The sequence below is a fragment of the Neopsephotus bourkii genome, unplaced genomic scaffold, assembly GCF_033783945.1.
Source record: "Neopsephotus bourkii isolate Nb327-2 ecotype Australia unplaced genomic scaffold, CSIRO-AGI_Nbou_v1 NB_887, whole genome shotgun sequence".
In the NCBI taxonomy this organism is placed as follows: domain Eukaryota; kingdom Metazoa; phylum Chordata; class Aves; order Psittaciformes; family Psittacidae; genus Neopsephotus; species Neopsephotus bourkii.
In genome coordinates, this window is record NW_026901381.1 from 801674 (window position 1) to 815300 (window position 13627).

The window sequence follows — 13627 nt, forward strand, 5'->3', positions numbered from 1 at the left end:
TATGGCTTCGCCATTGACCTGGGCAGAGATGGGTGCTGATGGCTCCATCCCGGTGTAGGGGAGATTCCTCTTTCTACCATGCCACAAAAGGCTGCTTGTTGGTGGCAATTAGCAAATAGCTCCGTGCGTGCCTTTCCCTGCCTGCATCTCCACAGGGCATGGATTTCCTGTTATCATAACATCGTGCCTGTAATTACAGCTGTACATGCCCTGTATAAGCATAGCTTGCGTTAACGGCATCCTCAGCCAGGGAAGGGCACTGTGAAGGTCCCGGTATGATCCCTGCCCAGGAGCAGGAGGGTTTGGCCAGCGGGTCTGGCTTGGTGCTCTGTGGCTTGTGAGGTGCTCCAGCACCCCATCCTGGGCACAGCGTGGTGCAGTTGTGCTTGATCTGTGCTGAGCAGGATGCCTTGGAGAAGCAGGGTGGCTTTCCTGACCGGAATCAGGAGCAGGGTGCCATTGCAGGAGATAATTCCCTATATATGTGTGCTGCTGTGTTCAGATGGGGGCAGAACACTGCTGGTCCTCTGCAGCCCCACATCTTCTGTTGGCTTTGTGTGGCCCTTGGAGGGGCCCTGCCGGCGCCAGGGCTGAAGGAGCTGACAGAGCAGCTCATCCCTTCCGGATCGATGGGGGATCCGCAGGGATTGGTGTCGCGTTGCTGGCGGCTGGTCCTGCGCTGGCCTCCAGATGGGAGCGATGAAATGGGGATGGGAAGGAGGGTCACAAAGCCATGGGGACCTCGAGTTCCTTATTCGTCTAGGGGGGCTGATGATGGCTTTTTACATGGCAGATTTGTTTTCTCCTCTTCCTCCTTCTTTCAGTCTTTCTCTGTCTTTGCACCTTTGGAGTGATTTACAAGGGGGCATGCAGGAAACCTGGAGAGGGGCTTTGGACCAGGGCCTGTAGGGAAATGGCCAAGGGGAATGGCTTTAACTTGACAGAGGGGAGACTGAGCTGAGCTCTTAGGCAGAAGCTCTTCCCTGTGAGGGTGCTGAGGCGCTGGCACAGGGGGCCCAGAGAAGCTGTGGCTGCCCCATCCCTGGCAGTGTTCAAGGCCAGGTTGGACACAGGGGCTTGGAGCAAGCTGCTCTAGTGGAAGGGGTCCCTGCCCGTGACAAGGGTTGGAGCTGGAGGAGCTTCAAGGTCTTTTCCAACCCAAACCAGTCTGGGATCCTATGATCCAGGGTGAGTGCCTTGCCATGGTGCAGGCTGCATGCTACAAAGTCATGGCTGAGGCCAGGACTTGGACCTTAGCTCTGGTTCCAGCATCCTCCTCTCCTGCAGGGTTTTCCCCAGCTTTCTTTTTGCTGTTTTCCAAGCTTGGTGCCCCACATTGCTGGCCTGGCTCTCTGGCCCTGCCGGGGCACACGGGCACGGAGCAAGATCTCCATGAGGAGCAAAGAGGTTGGTCCAGCCCTGGGATGCTGGGCAGGTTCTTAAGGCAGGATGAGCCTGTGGTCGCTCTGATGGCAGCATGGGAGCACTTTGCAGTCTCCAAGCCAGGTCTCCCCCATTCTCTGCTGTGACCTTGTGTTGGGCAGCCCATCCTCCCTGCTGCAGGGCCTGTCTGCCCAGCCTGGCAAAGCGCTGCTTCAGCAGCTACCTGATCCTGATCCTGATCCTGATGCTGTGCCTGGCTGCCGGCCGGAGGCAGGATGGGGAGGGAATGGCTCCCTCCTGCCTGGGAAGCACAAGGGGGATGCTGCTGACTTGTCCCCAGCCAGGGGATGTGATACCCAGCAGGGGCACAGCAGAGCATGGCCAAGGTGGCTGCCAAAGGCAGAGGATGCAGGGGGGTACATCCCTTGGAAGTGGTTGCAATCCCTCTAAGTTTCCCATGTAAGGGGACAGTGATAAGTAACCTGCATCAGGCTTGGTGCAGCCTCGTGGGTTCTCCATCCTCCTGCCAGCTCCCCCATCCCTATCCAGCACTCCCTGCCATGTCCTTTAGGGAAGCAGGGCTGTGCTGGCAGCTGGTGCTCCCCATCCCAGGAGCCCTGTGACGGATGCTGCTCTGCTGCGGGGGCTCCCATCTCACCATCTGGGCTGGGGTGAGGTCAGGCCAGAGTCACTGCCGCGTCTGGATTTTCCTTGGATGGCAGCTCCATGGCCAGCATTTGTCCAGGCTGTTGCGTGCAGACAGAGCCTGCCTTTGTGTCCCCTTCCCAAAAAACAAGCCACGCGAGCCTCCGGCTGCCCTGCAGCCTCTCCCTGGCGCTGCCGCCCGCAGTTGCTGCCATGAGGCCACGGTGATGGGCAGCGCCTGCTGCTGCAGCTGCATGGACACCCCGATTCCGGAGGGCTGGAAGGGTGTTGCAGGCAAACCCATGGCAGGAGGTTGGAACTGGATGGTCTTTAAGGTCTCTTCCAACCCAGCCTGTCCTGTGATTCTGTGATTTGCAGACCTGGGATGGGGATACAGGAGCCTGGGATGGGGATACAGGAGCCTGGGATGGGGATACAGGAGCCTGGGATGGGGATACAGGAGCCTGGGATGGGGATACAGGAGCCTGGGATGGGGATACAGGAGCCTGGGATGGGGATACAGGAGCCTGGGATGGGGATACAGGAGCCTGGGATGGGGATACAAGACCCCAGCCTGCTGTGTGGATCACAGCAGTGAATCCAGTAACCCACTCCAGCTTATCCCTGCATGGTCACCAGGCATGTGTTATCTTTGGCTGGCCCTGAGTTATATGGAGGAAAGGTCAGGCTTGGAAAGCCCTTAGCCCCACGTGCTCGCTGTGCCCTGTGCCAGCAGTCATGGGATTGGGGCGCAGGGGGAATTCTTGGTGCATCCCAGGTGAGCAATGCGGGGATGACTTCTCACACTGCTGCTGTCCTCCGTGCTCCTGCTGCGTCAGGGACCAGCCTTGAACCCTGTGCTGTGTGTGGGTGCTGTGGATGGGGAAGTGACGTGGGGGTGCTGCAGAGGGGAAGTCCAGGGGGTATTTGCGCAAGGGAAGCGAGGTTTGCTTCCCAATGCCTGGGGTTTCCCTCGACACCCCCTGTCCTCCATGGGGCTTTGGGCACCCTGCTCTAATGGAAGGTATCCCTGCCTGTGGCAGGGGTTGGAGCCGGATGAGCTTTAAGGTCCCTTCCAACCCAACCCATTCCATGGATATCTGGCTGCCCAGTTGCCACCACAGCTCCCTGCCCTGTCCTGACGCCAGCTGGCTTCGGGCGTGGATGCATCAGGAGTGTCTCCGTTGGGAATCTGCTCCCCCCCAAGGGCTCACACTTGCTGCAGCTTGTTTATTCTCTCCCACGGAAAGCACAGCTGAGCTGGCCCCGTGTCTGCCTGCTTTGGCTTCTCCGCTGCAGTAATAACAATAAATAAACTCTTCACACTAAGTGGGGCATCCCCATCCCTGCGCAACGGGATGCGGTGCTCCTCGCCTGTCCTGGGTACCACCGTTCCCTCTGGCCTGCTGAGGGCAGGGAGATGGAATGCTTTGGGGGACCAGATTTAGCATCCCATGTAGGCATCTCTTTTGAATAGGGCTCTCTTAAAGCTTTGGATTCTTCAGTGTGTCTGAGCAGCATGACCTGAGGATAGGTGGTGTGTGGATGGGAAGCTGCTGGTTGGGGGCATTGAGGGAGTTTCCCTGTTTCCTGCTGGCTCTCTTCCCATCACAAAAGCCCCTCCTGTGTCAGCCTCTTGTGTATAGAGCATGACCTGACGGTGGTCCACGTGAGCTGGCAGGACAAGCCCTCAGGCTCCCTTCCTGCTCTGCCTGTCCCTCTGGGTCCGTTCATGTCGCGTGGTGCTTAGTGCTCGGGGTAAGCGGCTCTGGATGCAAAGGGACCCTTTGTGCTGTGTGAAATCCGCTCCCCTCGTGACCCTGCTGCTGCTTACCCTCCTCATTGCCTTAGCCTCAAATGGCTTTTTGGGGGTGATGGGGGCAGATTCGGGCCGTGAAGCCTCTGGTGGCATTGGTGAGGAGCATCGCCCCCAGCGCAGCCCCTGCGGGTCCTCTCCTGCCCGTGGCGCTGCCTCTCCCCAGCTGGCTGCCAGCACAAGGGCCTTTTGTTCCTCTTCCTTCTCCCGTTCCCTCCCCATCCCACCCCCTGGGGACCCCTCACCCCCTCCCCACATGCTCACAACCCACTGGGTGCCTGCTCCCAGCCCCTTGGTGCACGCGGCTGCACCTCTCCCCAATCAATGGCAATCATTTTATTGGCATGACAAGGTAGGCGACGGTTGCCAAAGTGAATCCATCAAATACCTCTCGGCAGCTCCCTCCCCCTGGAGAGCTCTCGCTGGAGTCGTTAAGCTCTTTTAATCAAGGTGGAGGCTTGAGCTGGCGTGAAGTGGATGGGGTGGTGGGGAGATGGAGGCTCCGGGTCCCCTCTTGCTTGTGATGGGGACCGCTCGGCATCGCCCCGCTCCTGCTCGGCAGGAAGGGGCCCCGCTCGGTGCTGTCGGGCTGTGTTGAGCCGCCCGGCTCCGCACAGGATGTGTCATTGTTGGAGGAAACAATCAGAAATTCATCGGGAACCGCTGGCCCCTGGGACAGGCCGGGGCCGCTGCCAGCGCCGTCCTTGGGTGACTCCTGCAGGGGGATGCGGCCGGGTCCATGCTCCTGCCTCCTGTGGCATAGAGGGAATGCTGAGAAGGGAAAGAACCGTGGCTGCCCCATCCCTGGCAGTGCTTAAGGCCAGGTTGGACACAGGGGCTTGGAGCACCCTACTCTAGTGGCAGGTGTCCCTGCCTGTGGCAGGGGTTGGAACTGCATGAGCATTAAGGTCCTTTCAATCCAAACTGGTCTATGAAGGCATCCACGCTCTCTGAGGATGCTCCACGCAGCCATGGGGAAGGAAAGGAGGTGTCAGTGGCTGCCTCCCCCAAAACCCCACTCCTTGCCCCCCATGTCCCCAGCCTTTTTGACTCAAGCCGTTCCCCTCTGTTCCCCCATCTGTGGTTGGGGCACAGAGCCGCAGGTGAGCGGCTGGGAGCCTGGCTCCGGGCCAGCCCTGCTCCAGCCTCCTGCGGAAGCGCTGACGGTGCAGGTCTCGCCTCTGTCGGTGCTGGCTCCGGTGCCCGCAGGCAGCACGTGGCCTCAGCCCATCCATCACCGCGCTGCCGGTGCCGCCGGGCATTGATGGTGTGGGGCAAGGTGACTTCTGGGGAGCAGAGCGCTGGAGATGCAGGGATGGAGCTGGGTCCTGAGGACCCTGTGTGTTCCAGAGGGCTTCTGTGATTGCCCTGGAAAGGGGGGTGAGGGCAAAATGCCTCTTGGTGCTGCTATGAGCTCAAGAGCTGATGGGTCCATACCAGTCAAACACAGCAGCATCATCCCTAAGAATGCCACCCTGGGAATATGGTGGGAATAAGGCTGGGAAAGGGAAAGTTGAGAGCTGTGGGTTTGTGTCTGTGTGTTCTCCTGCCCCTGTTGTTGCAGGGCTGGGTAAGGCAGTGGTGGCTGTGGCTCGGCAGAGCAAGGCAGAAGGGTGATGCTTTGGGGTCACTGAGCCCCTGCAAAGAGCAGGAGTCACTGGGGGCCTGTGCTGGGACTTGCCCATCACTGGGGTCTGCAGTGCCGGCAGCAAGTACTGTCCCAGCCAGTGGGGCTGGTCTGGTTTGGTTGCTGAAGCATGAAGCTGGTGAAGCATTTTCTTTCTCTCCACTGCTGAATACGGGGCTGTGCCCCAGCCTGTGACCCCTGTTCTGCTTGGAAGAGCCGGAGCACGACTCTTGCTTTGGATCTTTCCTCTTGCTGGGGACCTCTGCGGTGGCCCCATGAGAGGGGGGCAGGATGAAAAGCCCCCATTGAGATGGAAATGAGCTGGGAGGTCCCAGCTCTGTTGGGTCCCTCCTGTTGGGGTCATTGTGCCTATTCAGGGGCACAAACACTGACTAATTTTGGCTTTTCAGGTGGGAGAATAGCCCCAGCCTCCCACCAAAAGCAGAGGAGGAGGATGCTCATCATGAAGGCAGTGGTTTTGGGAGCAGGGGCTGCATGGGAAGGGACAGTGCTGCTGTCCTGCCTTGCCTTTGTGCAGCCCCATTAACCCAGATTTAATGGTGCCTGAGGAATTTGGCCTGAGTCTGTGCCTGGATGGAGGAGGGAGGGAAGATGCTGGAGGAGGGAAGATGTGTGCTCAGCTGCTTTCAGTGTTGACTCGGCCTGCGTGTCCCAGCAGTGCCTCATGTTGAGATGTGACAGTGAGGAAGGTCAGCCATCCCTGTGGGCTGACCTCGTGCTTCTCCCTTACGGAATGGGAAGAAAAGCCATCATAAATCAAGAGCGAGGTGGAGGTGCCAGATGGCACTTAGGGATGGATGCAGGATGCTAACTCCAGCTGCCCCTTGGTGGCTGATGGGGCCCATCATCCATCTCTGAGGCTTTGATACACGTGGGGACCATCCATCTCTACTGCAGGTCCAGGCAGGGCCAGCACTCAGCCGCAGGATGCTGGGAAAAGCCACTGTCTGGCCTCCGTTATCCCCTGCCCTTGTTAATTATGGGCTTTTCTGAAATGGAGCAGAAGGGATGCTAATGCAGGCTGGTACTGATGGGGAAGGCAGCAGGAAGGTGCATTGTGGGGTGAAATATGGAAGTGGAGGAGTGGGGTGGTGGTGATGGTGCACCCCCCTGGGTCATACTTAGCCTGAGTGATACAGGGCAAACAGCCCTGGGGATCAGGGCTGTGCTGGTAATCCCTCTGCTCATCAAAGGATAGCGGAGCCAGAGCTGCAGCACCGGGGTTTAGACGCACTGCCCTTCATCATGAAGTGCCATCATGTAAAATGAAGTGAGTTTGATGGGTTCTTGCTGTAATCCCTTGACTGGACTCAGTTACAGGGCTGAGGGTGCATTGGAGAAGGCTGGTGGGCAGAGCTGGCGTGGTGTGACAGGGCAGAGCATCCCAAGAGGAGGAGGAGCATCAGAGCCCCGAGTCCATGGCATGGAGTGCAGGTTCCGCCTCCACTTTCCATTCCCTTTCTACCCAGAATGGAAACATTTCCCATTCTTTTCTCTTCCACTTTGCCTTTCTCTTTCATCCCTCTTACCCCCACCAGTGCTCACGATAGCTCTGAGTGCTGCACACCAGCCCCACGTTCTTCCTTTCCTGCCCTTTGGTTGCTCCTTGAGGTTCCTGTGTCTCACCTCAGTGATGGGCAGAGCAGTGCTGAAGGGAATAAACCTTCCTGACCCATCCCAAGATGGGAAGTTTCCCAATAACTCCCCCCTCTTCCCGCAGCCATTGCAGTTGTGGACTGGATGGGGAGAGCAGGGGATTTGATGGACAGGGCTATTGCCATTGTTTGAGGTTTGGCACTGGATTTTGGGGCCCTGGGCGCTTTCCCTGGGTGGCCAGAGCTGATCCTGGCACATCCCTGCTCTTTGTGTGCCCGTGGACCAGCTGCCAGCACGAAACCTCCCCGTGGCAGCAGGAGCAATTGTCTGCATGGGAAGCAATAGTGGGAAAGTTTTATTTAATGGATGCTTAGTTCTTTTAATGCCATTTAGCAGCTGGAGAGAAGGAAGAGAGCCAGCGCTGTGTGACAAGCCGGCTCTGAGTGAACTGAGGAATGGCTGTGGTGGTGGGGAGCATCCCTATGGTCTGGCAGAGAAAGGTGGGATAATGGGATAGTGCGTTAGTTTCACCATGGTTTGTGCTCTTGAGGGCAGCATTGGTTGGTCACTCTATACCAGGACAGCTCTGGCATGGCCAAGGCACTCGGTGTGGGGATGCAGGGATGCAAGGAGGGGTCATGCTGGTAGAGTTGGCACTGGGGAAGCATCTTCTCTCCCCCATAATCCTGTATGGGTGAAGGAAACGACACGGATGAGAAATCCCTGCGTGGTTTTTATTAGCTACAACCCTAATGATGTATTTTGGATTGCTCTCCTGCGTGGATAAAAACTATCAGACCTTGAACAAAGGGGAAAGAAAAAAGCCTCTCTGACCTTGAAGCTGTTGGTTCACTTGTCTTCATTTCATTGCCCTCGCTGGGGATGCAGGTCAGTTTTGGGTGCTATTTATAGTCCGCTTGGCTTGACGGTTTTCTTTACAAACCAAAAGGTTGTCACCTTTGTTTCTGATATTGCAGAGAGGAGCAGCTCAAGGGAAAAGGAGGAATAAATGAGAAACCTTTTCAGAGGGTTCCTGTATGCAACAAAGCTTTGTAATCTGGACAGATCAGAAAGTCCTGGACTGCCATGCTGAGCTTGTGTGGATGTAGCCATGGTCTGTGCTGCACGATGATGCTCTGCTGGGACCACTTGGAGCCTTTGTGAGCTCCAAAACGGTGATGGTTTCCCTTCCTGGGCAGCTTGGCTCACTCCTCCACATGTGGATGGCTGGTTTTGGTTGAGGCAGCACGTTAGCTCAGTTCTCCCCTTCTCCCTTTGTGGCTGTGCCTCCCACCTTCACTGCCTGCAAGAGCAGCATCGCCCGCCTGCGCCTGCATCCTCTGCTCCATCCTCATCCCTCCCTGACAGACTCCTTGAAACAACAAATGTTGCTGTAATTTAATTTTCAGGCAAACAATAGTCGGGGGACAGTGTTAAATTCATGAAAGTGCCTTAATGCAATGACATTTAATGAAGCAATTTGTGCGCTAGCATGGCTGTGCGTGGTGCCGGGGTAGCGAGGATGCCGCTCCATCCTGCTGGGTAGTTCCTCTTTAGGGATGAGCTGGGGAAAGGTTGATGTTCCAGGGAAAAGGGATGTTCTCCTGCCGCTCCCCAGGCTCTCGGGATGCAGCTTTCCCATCCTGCTCCCTGATGCTGCTGCACTGGTGGGTCTGAGCTCTGTGGTTAATGAGAGTGTTTTGGGGCTCTCTGCAGGCTCCGTGTTCTCTGATCCTTTCCTCCCTTTGTTTAGAGCCCCTGGATGGTCCCTTCATCTCCCCAACTCCCTTAGTGGGGGGCCTCTTGCTGAGGGCAGGACCAAAGAATTGTCCTGTAGGTCTGGGCACCAGAGGAGGATTTGGCAATGATGGGTCTAGGCAAAGGGCTGTTGGGCATCCTGTTGTTGATGTGCAACTGCTTCGGGAGACCTTTTTTCCTGGGGATGCTGCTTGGCAAGGGCAGAGTACAGACAGGGAAGAGGAGCTATTTCCTTGTGCTGGCTCTGCATCCTGGAGGGCTTCTCTTTGGGGATGAGGAGACACATGCAAATGCTTCCTCCCCCAGCCCTGCATTGGGGTACCAGATTGAAGCCTCTAGTGCTGTAGCCTCTGGTTCTGTAGCATCCCATCTCCCATGGCTTTTCCTAACCAACCTGTGTTGCAGTATCCACGGAGCTGTTGACTGATGCTGTTCCCTCTATAGCAAGAGTTAGGAGTGATGCTGCGCTGTGACAGCACAGCCTTGTCTTGGGGGGTTAACGGTTGGCAAAGCAGGTTGAGAGGAGGCAGTCTGGAGGGCGGAGAGCCCAGCTGCTTGCTCCAGGGGTGGATTGGATTTGTGCCACCCCGCCAGCATCCCTCGGGCACCCTGGCACCAGTAACGTGGAGGTTGCTGCCTGCGTGTCCCAGGAGAGGTTTCCCTGCTGCTTCCCTCCCCTCAGTGACTGACAGAGCCCTGTAGATCTTAATTATTGTGCTGGCATCCGCAGAGCAAATCTGGTGCTGCCATAGCTGGAGGCTTAGCGCTGACAGTGATGCTCGCTGGGGCAGGTGGCTGCGGAAGGAAGAGGCTTTGTGCCTCCTCTTCCTCCTTGCCTCCTCTTCCTTGCCTTTCTGGGGACAATTCATTGTCCTTGCTGCATGTGATGGAACTCTGGAACCTATGGATGGAAGCTGGGGCAGTCATTGGTGGGTGAAGGGATGGTATTAAATATGTGTGTAGGTGATTTCACTGTGGCTGTTCTCTGGTGAAGCTTGGGGATGAGGGAGCTGGAGATGGATGGATGATGCTTCCTTCTGGGTAGGGAATGGGACCTGAAGGAAGCATCATCAAACCCATCATATTGGTGATGCTCTTCCCAACCAGCTGAAGGATGCAGCAAAATCCATTGGAGGGTGGATTTAGGGGTTCAACAGGGATGCTCATGGGGAAGCTTGAGGTTTGTAGAGCAGTTTGCAGTCCCGGAAGGTGTGAAGGCAGCAAGGGCAGTGCCTAGCTGTTCCCTGCCTTCTTGCTTCCCACTGATGGTGCTCAAAGATGAACAGGTAGTAGTTGAGCAAAATGCAGCTGGAAGAGTTCAGAGGGAAAATATGATGCAGTTTTGATATATATATATGTGTGTGTGTGTTTCTCTGTCTATATGTGTGTGTGTATGTATTTATTTTTAATTTAAAAGCTTCCAAAAATAGGCCTGTGTCTTGGCCAGGGTGACTGTGTCTGTAATTAGCTATGGGAAGCGGGTGTCATAGTGATGCTGGTACATATGGAGCCACAAAGAAAGGCTCAGCATCCCTGGGAGGGATGCAGGACCTTGGGCTATGAGTGCAGACAGTGGAGTACTCAGTGCCAACAGCTTCTTTGCGGGGGGAGAAGGGGAGCATCTCTGGATGGGGATGCTGGATGGGGTTGGCCTCACTTGGTTCTTGGTTTCTGGTCAGGTTGTGGGTGATGCATGGGATGTTCTTTGTAAGGAACAAGCAAAGCCCTTTAAAAGGACCCCAAACCCACACTGTTCCCACCTTGTGTGAGGGATGGGAACTTCCCAAATTGGATTATCCGCTTATTTCCCCAGGGATCCTCCGCGTTACTCTCCCTCTCTTTCTGGTTGTTTATGAGCCTCGAGGGATCTGTTTTTACGCTCAACGTTTAAAATTAAAGATGTGTTTCTCTTCTAGCAGGTGAGATAAATGCTCCCAGGCTCCTTCCTGCCTCTCCTTCCCTCACAAATCTGCTGGTGGGAAAGTGCAAGCCAAAGGCTGGGGCACAGAACCTGGGAATGAGAAGCCTGAGCTCTCCTCCCAGGGGGATGAGTCTGCATCGATGCGGGATGTGTGGCTTTGGCTGCTTCTGCAAAGAGGGGGAAAATTGCTGCTTCCAGCGTTGGGAATGGAGGAGGAGGAGGGAGTGGGGTGGAAATGTGCTTGCTGGAGCTTCAGTGTGGTTTGTCTTAGGGACCTTGGGTGGCATCTCCTGCCCTGGGTCTCTGTGGGGTATGCTGCTTTGGGTGCTAGGAGTGTGTCAAGGGGAAATGGCTTGAACCTGCCCGAGGGGAGACTGAGCTGAGCTCTTAGGCAGAAGCTCTTCCCTGTGAGGGTGCTGAGGCGCTGGCACAGGGTGCCCAGAGAAGCTGTGGCTGCCCTATCGCTGCCAGTGTTCAAGGCCAGGTTGGACACAGGGGTTTGGAGCAAGCTGCTCCAGTGGAAGGGGTCCCTGCCTGTGGCACTGGAGGAGCTTTAAGGTCCCTTTCACCACAAACCACTCTGGTTCTGTGATCAGATGCTGGTCAGAGATGCCTTCCTGCCTGATGCTTGCTCTCCCAGGCTGCTGAAATGAGACCGGGGCTTCATTTTGGAACTGGGAGCGATTAAGGAGCACTAAACCAGCTCTGGCCCTCTCTAACACCATATATCCGCCCAGGTGGCTGTCACTGCCTTCTTCCTGGGGTGGAAACCTCTCTGCTCAGCATCATTTCCCACCCTGCATGCACTGCCGCACTCACACGAGCATCCTTACTGCTGTGCTGTGACAGCCTTGGCTTTAACCCAGCCTAACCCCCTGCAAACAGCTGCCTTTCGGAGCCAGCAATGGATGTGGTACCGTGTTCCTGTGGGACCAGGGTGGTTTTGCAGCATCTAGTGAGCTCCAAGCCTTGCCCCCGGTGTCCCTGCTCTCAGTGGCCGAGGCTGTTGTGCCAAAACTGTTGTTTCTGACCCCTCTTCCCAACCTCCCTTCGTGCTGTTTATGGGCGTGAGCAGGGAGGAACAGAGCGAGGGTTCTTTTAATGGCTCGTGAGCTGCTGGTGATGTTTTTCATCAGGAAAACTATAGTTGTGTAGCAGCCATTAATTGGAGGAAAAGTTTGCAGGAATAAATGTCAGGAATGTTTCAGGGATGGTTTGGATGAAATACCTACTTCTTTTTTTTTACTCTAAACAATAAAAAAACAACCTAAAACTTTGCCCTGTTTTGAAGCTTGCCAGGGAGAAACGACTTCAAAAACTTCAGTTTTCATCTTGGTGTGTGATGTTGAAGGGCCTTTTCCCCCGTTCAGCCTGTGCTCCTTAACCAAAAGCATGTGTTTTCCTGGCGCGGCTCCCCCGAGGCAGGGCAGGGGCTGTGGATGGAGGTGATGGACGGACAAGTCTAGGCAAGTCCTGGGTTTTTGGCAGGAGCTGGGAGTCCTCCCTTGTTCCGGAAGGGGGGAGCAGCCTGTGGTCAGTTCTCTTCTCCTGCCTGTTTCTCCTCCTGTCTGTGGATGGCGGTGCCTGGAGCCAAAAGGAGGAGCAAGCTGAAAGCATGCGCAGGGACCTTTGATATCCTGGGGCAGAAGGCGATAAAGGAAGGAATTAATGCTTCGGAGTGATGTTAGAGCCTTGGCTGCCTCTCCCCGTGCAGCCATCGTCTGCACTGTTGGTAACCCTGCTTGCCTCTTGCTCCCTGGAGCGAGGGTGGGTGAGGTTGGTATGAGAACAGTGACGTTTTGATGGGGGAGATGAGTTCCTAGGGGGGATGGCTGTCTGTGCGCGTGGGCTTGGAGCATCCCTGGGATGCTGTGAATCCGCATGGGAGCTGGGCGCACCCCAGTGTGGCTGAGCCCTGCTGCAGCTCAGCCTTCGGCCCCAGCTGCGGGGCTCGGGGCTTGGTGTGTTTTTCGTAAAGGCTCTTAATCACATACAGGATGTTTCTGTTTGTTCAAGCAATGAAATCACACAAACAACCCACCCCCAGTTTGGCTTTCGCAGAGCATCAGCTGCTTGACCCAAGTCCTCACAGAGTCGCAGCGCTCCTTCCCCTCTCCTCTTCCTCCTTCTCCTCCTCTTTCTCCTCCGGCTCTCGACCCAGGAGCACGCCTTTCATGTTGTGGACATGCCCTGGAAAGCCGCCCGGCACCGGGGATGGGATTAGATGAGGGCTGGGAGCTGGGGCTGACTCATTGCTGGGGCTTGTGCTTGGCTGAGGCAGCGGCAGCATCTCATGGGGAGGCTCCAGGACCTTGAGCCAGGACCAGCCCTGTGTCCTGGGGTCTGGGTTGTGGTCAGGCTCTATGTGAGCGGTGGTGCCAGCTCAGACCCTCGCCTAAGAAGAGTGTGGTTGGTTTTTGGGTGGGTTGGAGGTGGGTTGCAGGCATCACTTCATTCCTGTGTGCTGGGGTTATGTGGGTTTCTATTCCTCCTCCATCCATCCATCTCTGTCCATCCCCAGGCAACGCATCCCTCCTGCTGCGTTCTCATCTTCTGCTTTGGGCTCTGTCCTTCATGGCATTAAGCGGAGAGAGAGCAGGAATGCATCAGGATGGATCCAAATCTAAATAACCCAACTGACTTTCTCACCCCTGTTGCGTGCATCAGTCCTGTCGCTGTGGGTTCCATGGTGAAGCAGTGGGTCCGTAACCCAGCCCGCCCCGTGCTCCAGCCCTTTGGAGGAGCAAAATACCCTTGGAGACAACAGGAATGATTGAACAAGCCATTATGGAGAGCAGGGGAAGACGCAGGAGGAGCGTGGTTGGGGAGGCAGGGCTGGTTTTGGCAGGGAGCGGGTCAC

At 56.2% G+C, this 13627-nt stretch overlaps 1 protein-coding gene across 3 annotated transcripts in view; it reads left to right on the forward strand.

Moving 5' to 3' along the window:
- The window catches only part of PLXNA1 (plexin A1), a 105239-nt gene that overhangs the window by 18789 nt on the left and 72823 nt on the right, over window positions 1–13627 (forward strand). The window lies entirely within an intron of this gene.